The sequence below is a fragment of the Anopheles merus genome, chromosome 3R (genome assembly GCF_017562075.2).
Source record: "Anopheles merus strain MAF chromosome 3R, AmerM5.1, whole genome shotgun sequence".
Taxonomy (NCBI): Eukaryota; Metazoa; Arthropoda; class Insecta; order Diptera; family Culicidae; genus Anopheles; species Anopheles merus.
This window is the reverse complement of record NC_054084.1, coordinates 18,318,854-18,334,614: the sequence shown is the minus strand read 5'-3', so window position 1 is coordinate 18,334,614 and position 15,761 is coordinate 18,318,854. Positions and strand designations below refer to the sequence as shown.

At 44.2% G+C, this 15,761-nt stretch overlaps 1 protein-coding gene across 15 annotated transcripts in view; it reads right to left on the bottom strand.

Annotated features, from left to right (window-relative positions):
* LOC121595177 (filaggrin) overlaps positions 1-15,527 on the bottom strand; it is a 141,930-nt gene extending 126,403 nt beyond the window's left edge. For all 15 annotated transcript variants that reach the window (XM_041918891.1, XM_041918873.1, XM_041918874.1 and 12 more), the window contains exon 1: positions 14,688-15,527. The gene's annotated coding sequence lies outside the window, so the exon portion shown is untranslated. The remainder of the gene's footprint in view (positions 1-14,687) is intronic.
* Positions 15,528-15,761: the final 234 nt, after the last annotated feature.

The window sequence follows — 15,761 nt, the reverse complement described above, 5'->3', positions numbered from 1 at the left end:
ATGAATAGCAATCTTGCACAGCATCCGGCGATGCACCTCGTTCAGCTCATCCCAGTCTCTCTATCTACTACCAAAATGTACGTGGTCTACGAACGAAAACTACAAATCTTCGCCTGGCGCTATCAGAATCAGAATATGATTTTATCATTCTTACCGAGACTTGGCTTACTCAGTCCATACCTTCTTCGCTCCTCACTGACGATCATTATCATATCTACAGGTGCGATAGGAATCTTTCCAACAGTGCCCTCTCACGCGGTGGGGGTGTTTTAATTGCAAGTTCCTCTTCAATACCGACATGTGAAATCGCATCGCCTAATACCATACTGGAACAACTTTGGATCAAAACATTGCTGCCAGGTGTCTCTGTTTACATCGGCGTTGTTTACATTCCGCCTAGTCATGCGAATGACCCCGCAGTGATGAACGCTTTACATGATAGTGTACGTGAAATTTCAAGCCGCATTAAAGAGAGCGATTTATTATACGTCTTCGGAGATTTCAATAAACCTGATATCAGATGGGAGCTGACTAATACATCAGAAGCCACCGATTGCTCTCCATGTTATTCTGTCATGCATTATGCACCTTTATGCAATTCCGTGGCTAATACCGATTTCGTTGATGGGTTGCATAGTACCGGATTATTTCAGTTGAGTGGTATTGCAAATCAATCTGGGCGTCAATTGGATCTGGTCTTCGCAAACCTTGCCGCAACCAATATTTTGTGCGACTCAATCACACCTCTGCACTCTGTGAATGGTACTTCGGCTCTAGAGAACTTCCTCCCATACGTAACACACTGTAGTATTCCACTTCTCAGTGAGGACTTTCATCATCCTTCATTGGATATGATGATTTATTATCCCGTACAACTATCCCACACCACCAACAGTCACACTCGCAGTACAGTCAATAGAAATTTCTTCAAAACGAATGTGGAACGTATGAATGCCCTTATTGTGTCGTTTGACCGTAATTTTGACTGCTCCAACTTTTCCACTATCGACGAAGCCACCGATTGCTTTAGCGTTTTTATGCGCTCAGCGATTAATTCCTGCGTTCCTGTTGCTCAACGAAAGCCTGGCCCCGATTGGTCTAATGCATCTTTAAGACGGTTGAAAAAAATAAAATCAAAAGCCTACGCGGATTACAGTAGAACGAGATCATCGCTGCATAGGAGAATTTTTTTCGATGCACTGAACAATTATCGTCGACATAATCGTGTGCTCTACCGCTCCTTCATTCGCCGTACTGAAAGGCAGCTATTTTCTAAGCCGACACGGTTCTGGAGCTTCTGGAACAAACGGCGCAATATAAGAAGTATCCCTCCGTCAATGAGCTACAATGGCCAAACTAGTATCGATACATCCGATATTTGCAACACTCTCGCCAATCGTTTCGCTGATGCATTCACCCTTCCTGTTCACAATCCTAACACACTAGCAGAGGCCACCCGCAATACTCCATCGGATGCTATCGATTTTATTATACCCACAATTGACGAAGCATTAATTGCGCGCACACTCAACGATATAAAACCATCTACATCATCTGGACCTGACAATATTCCCGCATACATATTGAAGCACTGCCGTCAATCACTCGCACCCATTCTTGCCAAAATATTTAATGATTCCCTTATGCGTGGCACGTATCCTGAGTCCTGGAAACACGCGCGAATGATTCCTATCCATAAAAAAGGCAGTCGACTTCATGCTAGTAATTATCGTGGCATTGTATCCCTATGCGCTTGTGCAAAGGTGTTTGAGCTCATTCTATACAATCCGCTACTCACAGCAGTTCAAAACTATATGAGCCCTAGTCAGCATGGATTTCTCCCAAGGAGATCTTCCACCACAAATCTTGCTGAATTTGTTGGCTACTGCTTCGACAACATGGATCGTGGTACTCAAGTTGATGCAGTATATATCGACTTCAGGGCTGCGTTCGATAGTATTTCTCATGATATTCTACTTTCGAAGCTAAAAAAACTCGGTTTCCTCGACTGGCACATCACCTGGCTGCGTTCATATTTAACTGGTCGTTCGTACTACATAAGTATAGGATCTCATCGTTCTCACTCTTTCACCAGCTCCTCCGGTGTGCCTCAAGGGAGTAATTTGGGACCGCTACTCTTCCTCATCTATATTAATGATCTATCTTTCGTTTTACCGCCAGGCCAACACCTAATGTACGCCGACGATGTAAAAATATTCGCTCCAGTTAGAAACGACAGTGACTGTGTACGCCTTCAAACGATCCTTGAGAATCTGGATAGCTGGTGCAGCAGAAACGCTCTCCAAGTGTGTGCTGATAAATGCCAGTGTATATCATTCAGCAGAGCCCGTCACCCCATCACGTTTACATACACTATGCTCAACACGGCTTTGGCTCGCACGACATGTATCCGTGATTTGGGGGTGCTACTCGATCAGAAGATGTCATTTCGCCCTCACATTGATAGCGTTGTTGCGAAGGGAAATCAGCTACTTGGTTTAATTACGCGGACCTGTAGCGAGTTTACCGATCCCATGTGCGTCAAATCGATCTTCTGTGCCATCGTAAGGTCGTGCCTGGAGTACTGCTGTCCGATCTGGTGCCCGCTTGGCGTTGGTGACATCAATCGCCTCGAAGCCATTCAACGGAGACTCACCAGGTACGCGGTTCGACTCCTTCCATGGCAATCCGACCACGCTCGGCCCACCTACCATCAGCGGTGTCTGCTTCTCGGACTTGAACCACTCTGCTCTCGACGTAAAAACGCCCAATGCCTTTTCATATTTCGGCTCCTTAACGGAGAGATCGATTCCCCGGCATTACTAGCCAGCATCAATTTGTTCGCTCCCTGTCGGATTCTTAGATCCAATTTCCATCTCCGTGTTCCGCGTACCCGCAACAACCATAGCCAGGGACACCCTATTATACGTATGTCCCTCGAGTTCAATGAAGTGTTAGATTTGTTCGATTTTAGTATGTCTACTTCCACGTTCAAGGAGAAATTGCGTCTACGTCACATGTAATGTTTGCTTATAACTAGATGTTTATTTATATGCTCCTTAATTTAATTATAAGGTTGCCGATTAGACATGATGATCCGTCGGTTTATATATATGAAATAAATAAATAAATAAATATACATACACATTACCTTCTTCAGTAAAATTAATGAAACTATTAAAAACAAAACAACGTCAGAATATTTTCTGAGAAAAAGTCATACAACTGGAACGAATCTATGCTCTATGCCAGCAAGAAACTACAGTCCACCAACCACACCTAGGAAACTGCGATAAAACGGAACCACTTCGGAACGATCAGGAAAAGAAAAAGAAACAAGCCCAGTGACCTAAGAAGATAAACGACACCCAAACTCCGTCCGGCAGCACTGTTGAGTGCTCGGAATTTTTGCACCACAAATTCACAAGTCCGCTCACGCAAACGCCCCTGGTTGGCCCCATTGCCATGTCGCATTGCCATTCGCAGCTCCCGCCGGAGACCGGGATGACCGGGTGTAACAACTTTCGCGTCCCGTTCGCTAGCAGGTCCGTTGCTTTTCGAAACTGGACCCCGGGTTCGGGACGCGTGAGTTAGTTTGGCAAGTCACCGAACGAACCAACCGGTCAATTAGGCACCATATTTATGTGGCTCTTCGCATCCAGACTAGCTCAGCTCGCGCTGACTGTGGGGGATTTTTCTTTCCTTCCTCGCACGCAACACTTTGTCCCGCGGGTTTGGTACTCAACGAAGCATTTCCACCGATACGACGACACAAAGCAAAGGCACGAACGAACCGGCAAAACTTAATATAGCGTTAGCTTTAATGACAAATAGTTTTAGCACGATGATGTCGAGACCCTGGCGCATAGACCTCGCTGAACTCTACCGGTCCGTTTGGGGGTTTGGAGCAAAGAACTCGTTAGTATCCCGCTTACTTTGACCGGTTTTACGGCGGATGTGGATATCTGTGTGGGGTGGTGGCTCCGAAGGTATTTAAACCGCGGTCGAAAGCGGTACACACCTCGACGTATCACGTTTTGCTATCTCCCGCGTGGCGTCTACATGCTTTCGTTGTTTTGTTTGGAAGTAGGGGAGACATATCCGAACCCACAAAAAAAAAAAAAAAAAAAAAAAAAAAAACAACGACTCCAATGCTTGGTTTGAGTTTATAGGACACTGAAGCACAGACACAGAAAATGGAGATAAAATGAAATCTCCTATCCCCAGGGTTTTAAAGGAAACCGGAAGATATGGTCTGGAAGACATACCTTCGGTGTGTGCTTTTTTTTGGTTTATTACCTCCGCCGAAGAAAGAGACGAATAATCTCGACGGCTTTGAGTTTTGAATTTTTGAAGAGTCATCCACGACACAAAAGGGTAAGCAAGCATCGTTTCGATGCCGGCGTTGGAATTGATCGAAACTAACGCTTTATGGTCCACCCAGAAAGAAGGTTGATTGATCAGCACTGCTGCTATTGGGAACTAAGGGTGTGATGAGATGTGAAAGCAGAAAGTACAACGTATTGGGATTGATCCCGATGCTTCCACCTCTTCTGCCACACCCGGGGAGCCTCAACAGTGCGCCCACACCTAAACGGGGCTTCAAATAAGGTCGCGCAGACCCAATCTAACCGCCCTGGCATAGGATCAGCAGCTTCGTAGCGGTCGGATCGCCGAAAAACCTGTTTCACATTCTCAGCTCTGCCGTACCATAGCAAACACTGTTGCAGTTTCATTTCTACCAATTCCTACCAAAACCCAGCAACAGTGCTGCGGTTCGATTGGTGAAAGGAGGCATAAGGAGGTCGTGCCAGCTGCTAAAGGGTAATTCCTCTCGTTACTATTCCGTTTTGTTTTGGTTTTTTTTCTTCTCCCGTTTCCATCTACCAGCTCTCGCACATCGGAATCAATAACACGGGCTAATTGCGGCCATTAGGGCAGTGCACACATTGCTCGGCTGTGAGTGTACGTCAGAAAGGTGTAGTTGTTACTACGAAAAACTTGCGCGTTGAATCGGGTATTAAGTGCGAGTTGTTTGAGGTGGAGCTAGTGCCGGAGCGCTTTGGCACGCAGCGAGAACAGGACTGGAGCGTTCCAAGGGCAAAGTAGTCCAGATGCATGAAAAAGACAGGTTGGACAGCGTAACAAGGATTGAGGATTTAATTTCCAAAATTGCTCGCCTCTCCCCAGGTGGGTGACATTGGAGTGGAGCTTATTTTGTTGGCCATTATGTTTTCAATACTGCTAAGAATAATTACGAATAGCTTTAGCGTAGGGGAGAGTTGCAAAGGAAATGTTATTTGGAGTTTATTGGAAGTTAATTACAGAGCTAAAAGAATTGTACAAATTTTTATCGCTTCTGCTTCTGAATGAAGATTTTAAGAGTGTTTTGAGTATTCGTCAAACCTTCAGAAAGCTCATTTGAGCAAAAGTTTTCACTCGTTCTGTTAAAAAGTGATGCTCAAAATTGGTTATAAAAAAATGCTATGAGACCACCTGGACTACATACACTTTGATTCTATATTGCATCACCTGATCTCTTTAATGCACCTTGGGATAAATGTAAACAAACCCGTGTTTTCGAGCAGGTACTCGAATCTAATTCTAGCTTTGTGGCTAGAATAATCTAGACTGAAAATAGCAGGCTAGTTTTTTGTGTGGTTTTGTATGGAGTGTTTACATGATTTCAGCCTCCAACTGTCAAACTCCATACAAAAAACTAACTAGAATCGTGAAGGCCCCCAAGAATATTTTTAACCTATCAACGATATTGAGTATTATAATTCGTAATGGATTCGATATTAGATACAACCAAAGCATATTAAACGAGTGCTGTCGTGCCTTCAAAATATCTCAAAAGGTATACAGTATCGAAATACATCATTTTGAAGAACATTTTAAGATCCTTAAGAATGTAGGTCGTCGTAGGCCTTAAAAAGATTTCTGTTCTCAATAAGCGAACAAATAACTAGCTTTTACTGATTTATTGAGAATGACGGATTGGAACCAATTTTATTGAATATGATAATGCTGAATATGATCATGCATGTTATGATGGAACTCTTTCACATGCTCTTTCAAAGCATCTAAACTTACTCTGAGTTTTACTTATTTGATGTGCCAGTTTAGATACCGAACTACATATAAAAAAACACTTCTTCGAAAAATATTAATGCATGGTCATTGGTGGACTTCATTCTCCTATTGTATTGCCTGAACCCTTCCTGTAACTTCCAGCAAGCTACAGATGTTTTTGGATGTATGAGCAATTAGATATAAGATGCATCACACGAAGACTACTATCCAGTCATACAATAATATTGATAATTTAGTTCCTGATATGAGACATACGTATGAAATTTACTTTAGCCTTAATAGTATCTCACAAAATCCTAACAACAATTCCTTGGATTACGCTTGTAACATCCACTTCAATTCTGTGTTCAAGTCTGTCAGAGGTACTACTTGTTGATTTGTATTGTTTTTTACAGTAAATTACAACCTCCAAAAATTACAGGCACATTATTGGAAAGACATTGGAGGACTTAACCTGGACGGATTTATTTGCATGCTACTGTAAGAAAATGGATTTTCTCGGAAAAAACTTAACTACCCGAAATCGATAGCCGTCCAAATCTCTATCATTAGCACCTTTTTAAATCATTGTTCGCATTTTAAATCCAACTTCATTCATTCAAAGAATACTTTCATTACTCCGTACTTTCCCTTCCCGGTATCCCATTACACCGAGAGTTAATCCGCCCGAAACCAAGCGCCACTGTGTGTGCGTTACACCGACTGCAAATAAGCCCGCCGAGTGTTTGCGGGATTACGTTCCGATTACGCGCAGCACCCTTCAAAGGCTGACCCCAATTCAGATCGTAAATCAAACGAACACGGGAAAACAGTTTTCCATTTCGCCCGCGGCGCCCAACAACGCCTTTCGCGGGGATTAACAATTCCTTTCCAGCGCCACTTACACTTTCCATACGCATTTCCCAAACGAAGACGAAGAAAACTCCCTCCTTTCCTGTTGTGAGGTGATTTCAAGAAAATGAACGATATACAATTGTTGCATTTTGTCTGATTTGCTGACGATCGTTCGGCAGAAACTTCGAGTCTGATCGATCGAATTGGGCGAAGGGCGCGTGTCTGCCTTGGGAGGGCTGTGCTTCATTTCCGCTCCGCAATTGCATAGGCCCGGGCCGCCGGAAACGGCCGTCGAAGAAAACTGGCCAGCTCCCCCCTGTTTACCGTTGGGTTGTTTTCGCGGAACTTTCGATGGGGTTTTTTTTTACCGGAATGGCGGGACTAATCAACAACTGAAACCGAAAACCCATCGGCCACCATTGGAGGGAAAGTTTTTTTGTTCCTTGGTGGTTTGTGCTAAAGCCGCTCTATTATTTGAACTTTAGTGCCTGTGTTAGTCTCCCCTCAAAAGCGCTGCAAATGGATGGTGAAGAGAAGCAACGTTTCGTTGCTTTCGTGTAGTGCTATTCGTTTCCTAATTTTCTTTCCCTCTACGCTAACGCTGAGCCCGATATCAAAAAGCCTTCTTCAATCGTCAAGCGAAATTAAATTGCAATCGAAAATACACACGCATACACACATGTGCATACAATGATACAGGTGAAATGATATTGGGTTCCCAATCGCACCGCCGACATCTGCCACGGTCACGATGATCGCAGTGCAGGAAAGAAGAAAAAAAAGCAGGAGAAGAAGAAAAGGAAGAGACAACGAAAGACCTACAATTTGCCTTCTCCCAGGGCGCAAAACATAATGCGGTGAAAATGAGATGGGAAGGGATGAACATGAATCGAGTAAAAATAAAAAAAAATGCCGGGCATAAAAGAAGTATCGCTCTCACACACACAGCGACAACACAGCTCCCAAAACGATCGACCTGCTCGAGCAACACCTTGGAGCGTCCCTCTGGTAAGATTGCGCGAAACGAACGAAATGAAGGAAAAGCGACGTGCGATGAAAATCGTTCGCAACACAGACCAACACACCGACACACTGTCATTGTGCTAGCTTTCCTTTCCACAACACACACATACACATACACATACAGCAACATCTTTTTGGCCACACCGTTGGTAGATCGCGCAGAAAACGACGAACCCGCAAAATGTGTGCCACCGCGGTATGGATATGAGGTGGAAGATGCCCCTGCAGAAGATCTTCTTTGATCGATCGCAGCACGATCGTTGTTATAGTAAGTAGAGGCTGGGGAAAGACGATGGAATGCAGTCGTGTGAGAGCTGGGCTGCACTCGCAGAGCCTACGCTATTGTTTAAAGTAGATTAAACCCATCTGATCTGCATTGCCACGCGCTGGCAAAGGTGAAAAGCTCCCATTGTGACGAATTTGCATAAATCTGTCTCGCGGCTGTGCCCTCCGGCCATCTGTACCGCCTTGTCACGCTTGGGTAGCGAATGAACTGTTTGTACACTTTTGTCTCAGCACTCAGCCAGCTAGTGCTGCTGCATCTAACCCAGCCACGACAGGTGAATGCAGCATTCAGCGTTCTTCTAGCTTCCATCAGCTCTTATTTTTCACCCGCCACCGGGATGTTTCATGTCAGCTTTGGGTCCCATGTTTTTAAATGTCAACGACCATTTTCACCGTTTTGCATTTGGGGGAGAGATTCAGATTTTTCCGTTTATTACAACAAAAGCGGCACAAATTCCACTGGGATCAACAGTTGTGTGAATAATTTGAAAGCTCTAAAGAGCCGTTTAACACAACCCAACGGCGTTTTTTTCAGTGGCTTAATGAGATGTTGTTAAGTTAATTGTTGAAATTTCTTCAAATCATTTTGATAGTATCAATCATCATAACAGCGAAAGCGATAGTAATTCAAAGAAATTTAATTCTGCTCTTCCGAGACCAGCGTTTGATTGTGTTAGACAATAAAATTGCTGTGTGGAAATTTACTTCTTAGAGGCTTATTTAATAATATGCCTCTGAGAACTTCTGAGGTGTATTTAATGTGATAATATTGTAAATGTGAGACCTTGCTTTCCTTTTTTAAAAAATAACAAAAAGGTACTACTCAACTCCCTTCGCCGACAATCTCGCAGAGTTCTCAGCGAAGTTGCTTTAATTCTTACCCATCCCCCAGTGTCCCATTGCTGATGTCACCGGGCGATTATCAGCCAAGCATCATTCCCACCCCGGGGAGGCCGATTCAGTCCGATACCGGCAATTACACACCGAAACAATTCTAGCGTTTATTCATGCGCTTCACCCTGAAAAGCGTGCTCTCTCGGGGTGTTTGTGTGGCGAGACGCAGCCCGCGAAATCTATGCAGCGACAATGACGCTAATTAAAAGCCAAGCGCGGTGCGTCGTACTTCGGCGCGGTACCACCAGATCCATTACCTTCGCCAGCTGCACCGGATACTGTGGAAGTGGTCGGATCACTCGGCAATGGAACCTCCTAGTAACGGCTCGTCGTAACGCTCCAGATAGTGTAGCGATCGTGACAAGCAAGCGCGCTTCTACGACTCGCCTTAATCGATTGCACAAATGTGCAGAAAAGAGAGCTTGTCAGCTGCGACGCACTTAATTGTTGGCATTTTTATTGGATGAGGTTGTTTGTGGCAAGTAGTGGATTATTAACCTCTCATCAGATACATCGGTTGACGTGCAGAATCCATTCGAATGGAATTCTGAGTCGATAGAGGCGTAAAACCCGGATCTTGGTCAAGACTTCATTAAGAAAGGAAACAAGATCCATGCTCTCATCTTTGAAGTTTTGTATTGTTATGAGCGCATCTTATCTTACTTTCTGATCCAATCAAAGCAACTTAAAATTATACCTTTCGACAGTTCCTAGTTTTGTACTGTCAGCTTCCTATTTCACATCTTCTGATGAAGACATCAGCGTAGGTCGAATATTCCAAAATTCTTCAATTCTTTGTGTGCCTTCTTGTCTAAGTGAGTGTGAAAACAGGCAAAAATATGTAGTACAGCTTCAACTATCTTTTCTACTTTATAGACAATTTATCTTATTTAATACAGTGACCTGCTTAATTGTTCCACCTGCCATCATTCGCTACCAAAATATTGAACCAAAGATAGACGGTTAGCTCTGCGTCTTATCCAACTTGAATGCTGCCCGCGCGTGGTTCCACTCATCTGTCATCGTACTAAAAAATCGGTGAATCGTCTCAAACTATACTCAGACACATTGTTGCGTAACCCCTTTTAAACCCGCGCCCTCCTAACCGAGTGCGCACGCGAATTAATTCACTTGAACGCCCGCACGCCCGGTTCGCTGGCCAGTGATTTCACTGTGAAACCCAATCTCAACGCCAGCGCTCGGTTCGATTTATCATTCCAACACATTACGCTTTTGGTCAAACGCCATTTGTCGCGTAAACTGATAGCGGGGCGACCCACTCCCACTCCTACACCATGATCACGCCGAGTGCCAGAAATGGCAAAATGAGGGGAGGTGATCGATATTGGGGTTGATGGTTGATGATGTTGTAAGTTTTACTAGCGGTCAATCAAAGAGTGCAGCTTTGGAGCACCCTCTACGCCCAAGTCGTCACCCAGATGCACTTGTACCACGGGGAGCGATTCGCTCTGGGAATTCATGTCTCCGTCTGATTGGATAAGTTTGTTGACCAAGTTACCTTATTTTGGAAACAAATTGGAACTTATCAATCAACCCGTTTGGCAAAAACGGAAGAACTGCATTCTTCGACCGTAGCGTGATGAAGAGAGCTGCACGTTCTCGTGCAGAGGAATGCACCACCGCACACACACACACACCACACACATATAGACACAGTGTGGTGGCGATGGAAAGGTACTTGGGTTGCATTTTTCCGGTTTCCTCCCCCCAATTGCAGCACGAAACAAAAGCACACTTGCCTTACGGTCATCCGTTTGGCGTTCCTCTGCTTCGCTATGCCTTTTTTACAGCAAATTAGTCCTCAACCCCTCCACTCAGCACGGCTTTCCACGGCAGTACGGTACAGCAACCTGTAACAGTGTGTTTGTGCATGCGCGCGGTCGAGCCGTGCCACACGTTTGATGAATTAGTGATATTGAAAACAAGAACCAGTTTCTGCAACCACGAGCAGCTGCCACCGATCGATACACAAGCATTTTTGCCCTACCACGTGAAGGTTAACCTCTGCTGCACAAGAACGTGCATCAACAGGGACCCGACCCCCTTTCGGCGGCCTAGCAACTCTGGGGCACTCCACAAAAACCGAAGCTAAATGCGAATCGATTTTAAGAATGAACCGGCACACATATGCCAGCGGGCACACCGACCGTAACCGAAACTACGCGGTAATATGATTCGCGGGAGTGTCAATGGATGTTAATTAAACGGTAAATAAGGGTGAATTCCATGCAGCTCGCATCCCACACCCCCCGGGCTGGAACAGCCTTTTTCGTGGTGTCTTGACAAGTGACAGAAAAACACAAAGTGTCGTATCGTGTTTCACGCATCGGCTGAGGGAGTTCCCGAGAAGGTAAACTGATCATTTGCATACCATTGGTCGGCGAGGCTCCAAAACAACCTCTCCAGCGTGTGAGTTCGACCGGACATGGAAGGTGTAAATGATAAGTTATGCTAATAACACGCAGGATTACGATGTAAACAATTTCTACGCCAAAAGTCAAACCCGCCGAAACAAAGGATCAGAGACATGTTGACAACTTTTTTGGTTGGAAAATTACAGCTCTAAGCGTGGAAGATGATGGCGTTAATTTGATTCCGGTATCGATAAATGGCGATAAAACTAATGGAAGGTTAATTCTAACTTATTATGAACGACTAACATCATCAAAACCAAGGAGTTATTGCTAAAAGATGCACTTTATTATTCCACCGGTTTTAAAAGCGCTATGTCTGGTCATTTCATGCAGGTTAATGATGGTGAGGATTTGATAATGCTACCACATTATGATAAGCATTTCTATTTGTGATAAGACACATTCCAAAACATGTCACATTATCATTTGACGGTGTGTTGTTTTGTTGTGATAGAAAAGCCCAAACTATACTCATGGGAGGAGGAGAATTGGGACGTTTGAGAGCATTTCAAGCCTTTGGTTCCGGTTAGGTTCAGAGATGTCACTAAATAAATATTTATGTTTTTCCTAAATGCAGACTTTTAAATATTGATGTGTTTAAGTGTTATCTTAAGTACCTGTACTTGATTCCAATAATCATGCCAATTGAAATGGTAAACATGTCACCTGTATCGAGAATGGTTTTATGTCTCATTTACATATTTATGCTGGAATTATTGTTAAGATTTATGACAACACACACAATAGTTATATGTCAAACACGTAAACTTCTAAATACTGCAACGCCTTGAAGTAAGACTTACTTCTTCTCTTTGGCACAAGAACCGCTGTCGGTAAGAAGTGAAGGCCAGTGTAAAACAATACTAGCTGCTGCGAATGTTATGGCTTAGAGGATCAGGGTTATAAAGCAATTTCTATTTTAAAATAAAGCTATCGAAATTAGCTTCATATTTCGAGGGAACGACCAAAACAAGGTGAGCAAATCTAGTTATCAATACTCCAATTAGATTGTGAACTTGTTTCCTGGTTCTTTCAGTTGCTTTGGTTTCAAAATCGCTCATGAACTGTAATTACCAAGCGTCAAGGGAACTATTTGATACCTATCAGGTGTTAGTAACATTGTAGAGGTTTTGCACATCGGGCAACAGTATGTACATTAATTCTAAAATAACTTTAGAAGTATGAAGTTCTCTCATATCTGTTGATAGTTTAAGTATTTTTTGGTAATCATAGTGCTAGGGTCTTTAAGTTCTTGAAACCAATTATGAGAATACAACGATGACAATTTAAGAAATATAAGAACTAAATCATCCAGTGTAAAAATTGTTGGAATGGATGCATAAGAACATGTAGGTCTGCAATGCCCTTTCTGTCATATGTGACTATTGGAGTTTTGACTTATAGAAGCCGACATGTCTCCGGTTAATGTTCATTTCATATTTTACCTATTAATGTATTTTTATCCTACTTAATGTGCTAGGTTATAACCAACATTTTTCTTCCAATTATAAGTAACATAGAACCCTGCTCTAAGCAACATTAAAACGACATTGAAGATAAAGATAAAGCCCACACATTCATAAATCGGAACACTGCCGCCTTTTGGAAAAAGATTAGTGCAACTATCATTAAACATTTCCAGTTACCGAACACACGCTTCAGTACTATCTATCTCATCCATCTCGACACGCCACAATCGCACGCGCGTATGTATGCTTGTATGTGCCCAAGATTCATTTATGGTATTCTATGCGCTACCTAAACCCCGTTACTTGCACCACTTTGCCGACTGGCACAAGAATGACGCCCCGACGCCGGTACGAATGCAACAGGTACGTGCGCAACGCGAGTGCAACAGAACGCACAGGTGCTACATATGCATTTAAAGAAATTGGTGCACACACACACACACATACCATCCAGCAAAGAAGGCCAGACATGGGACTGTAATGCACCGTTTTATTTTTTGCCCCAAATGTAGATCATCATTTGTACCGTGGGTGATCATTCAATGATCATTCTTCGCGCACCACGACTGCAGGCTGAGAAGAGATGTTTGTGGAAAAGCTATCACACCCAGCTCAACCTCGAACCATTGATAAAGAGAAGCTCGGATCTCGACCCTTTTTATTGGAATGAACGAAAGGCAAACCCTGTGTTTCTGCCGGCTCTGCAGAGCAGCGGAACAGAGGATCGAATGAAAAGGCTTGAACCTGAACAAGAACTTGCCCGGCGTGTGGAACGAAACCTGCTTCACAGCTAGCGACCCCAGCTATAGATCGTCGCTTTTGCAGCATTGAGATCATTCCACACACTGCACCGTGCGGCCAAACACACCGACAAAAAGGAGCCTCCTTCGGGCTGACTCAAGAAACTGGTTCTGTCGAACTGGTCGAAACCATCGGAAAGCATACAAATACACACACATACACACATTTATGTTAAGGTATGCCAGTGGTGTGTGTGTGCTGGTTGTGCCCTTCCTCAAGCAAACGTACACGGCCTAACGAACCTGTATGACGGGCCTGGCAGCGCATTCTTGAAGGGCCTTCGCATGTCCGCTAATGACCGAAACAATTGACCGCTGTTGCTGCTGCTGCTGCTGGTGCCGGTGGTGCTGGTGAGTGAGTGAGTTTGCGGTGTTGCGTGACGAAGCAAGGCAGAGGCAAAGGCGGGACAAAGTATTAACAGAAAAAAAATGCTTCAAACTACAACATAAATATTATGTACCCGAGGGAAGGCAATAGACCCCGAAAGAAGCACCAGGAAAAATGCAGAGCAGCCAGCGCTTTGGCGATGCAGAAGAACAGAAGCAGGAAGGCTCGGGGCTATCTTCGTGGGTCGATCTTTGCGTTTTCCTTCCAAACGCCGATTCAACCCCAGCGAAGGGTTCGTTCCCTTTGGTTTTTTTTTCTGTGTGTGTGCATGAAGCTCCCCTTAGAAAGACACACCCCCTTGCGAAGAACTGGAGGGTGAACCCTCATGCCAGGTGGAAGAAATCATGTCCTCATGTGAGGTTTGAACGTTTCATCACAGGTCACCGTCAGGAGGAAGAAGCTTCGGTCGTTGATTTTATGACAGTTTTACGAAGCTTTCCAATTAATACCGGGGCCAACCTACCTGTACAGCGGCAGGAACGGACGATATATTTTACGACGACGTGTTTCGTGTTTTTTTTTTGTGTGGGGTTGGTGGAGTTACTGGCCTGGAACCGGGAAACTTGCTGCAGCCGTGTCACAGGAACACACTTGGGAGCTAATTCTAAGCAATCGTTATAATCACAACCTTTTTTTTCTCACAAGCTTCTAAGACGCAGTTGCGGGCCACTTCACGCGAACGGCACTTTTTGCACGCAAAAACTATTATTGCACTCCGCACTTGGTAAGCTGTAGCAGCTCGTGGGCTTTGAGATTAAGATATATTTTCTCACTGTACACTGCGCTTTTCAAACCCGAATTGCCGAACGATGTATGTTCGCCGCACCGTTTGCTCACTGACCACACGTGGCCGAACACTTGAAACAAATGGCAATCGTGGCAGAGATAAAAATGCACTGTTTGCTTCGATCGGTTTTGGTGCACTGTTTGCCACGCGTTAAGCATGTACGGCCTCTCTGCGTTGGCGTATCTTAGCGATCTTGGCGTAATTTCTCGTTTGCCGCAAAGCAACACAACCTCCACTTTGCACCTTTTTTTTTTTTAATTTCAGAGCACCACCGAGTTTGGGGTTTTTTTCGTTTTTCACTCAATTTTTTGTTGTTTAGCACTGTTACCGACTGCTAATGCTGTTTGTTGCATGCAGATTTACCTTTCGTCACTGGACTGGACACCGCGCAGTACTACGCTGGCGACCGAAGAAGGAAATAGGAAAAAGAACATACACTCTTTCGTTTCACTTGCGCGATGCATTCGCGGCGGACGCGCGTTCCTCGGTCGGTGGTGGTTCGGCGTAAGGTTCGCACACAAATAGGCACCGGTTTCGATTGGTAAACTTGTTGAGCCAGTCCGCAGCGCTACGCAACGGTGACCGTTGTCGGTGTGTTGGTGCCGGCGCTGCCACGAAACAGCTCACTATGGGCCGTGGCGATTGGAGTAGTTAAAAAGTTAAATAAAAATTTACAATATATTTAAAAATAACAAAAAAAAGAGGCAACAGCGTATAATTATTGAGCATATTATTACGTATTGCTAATTG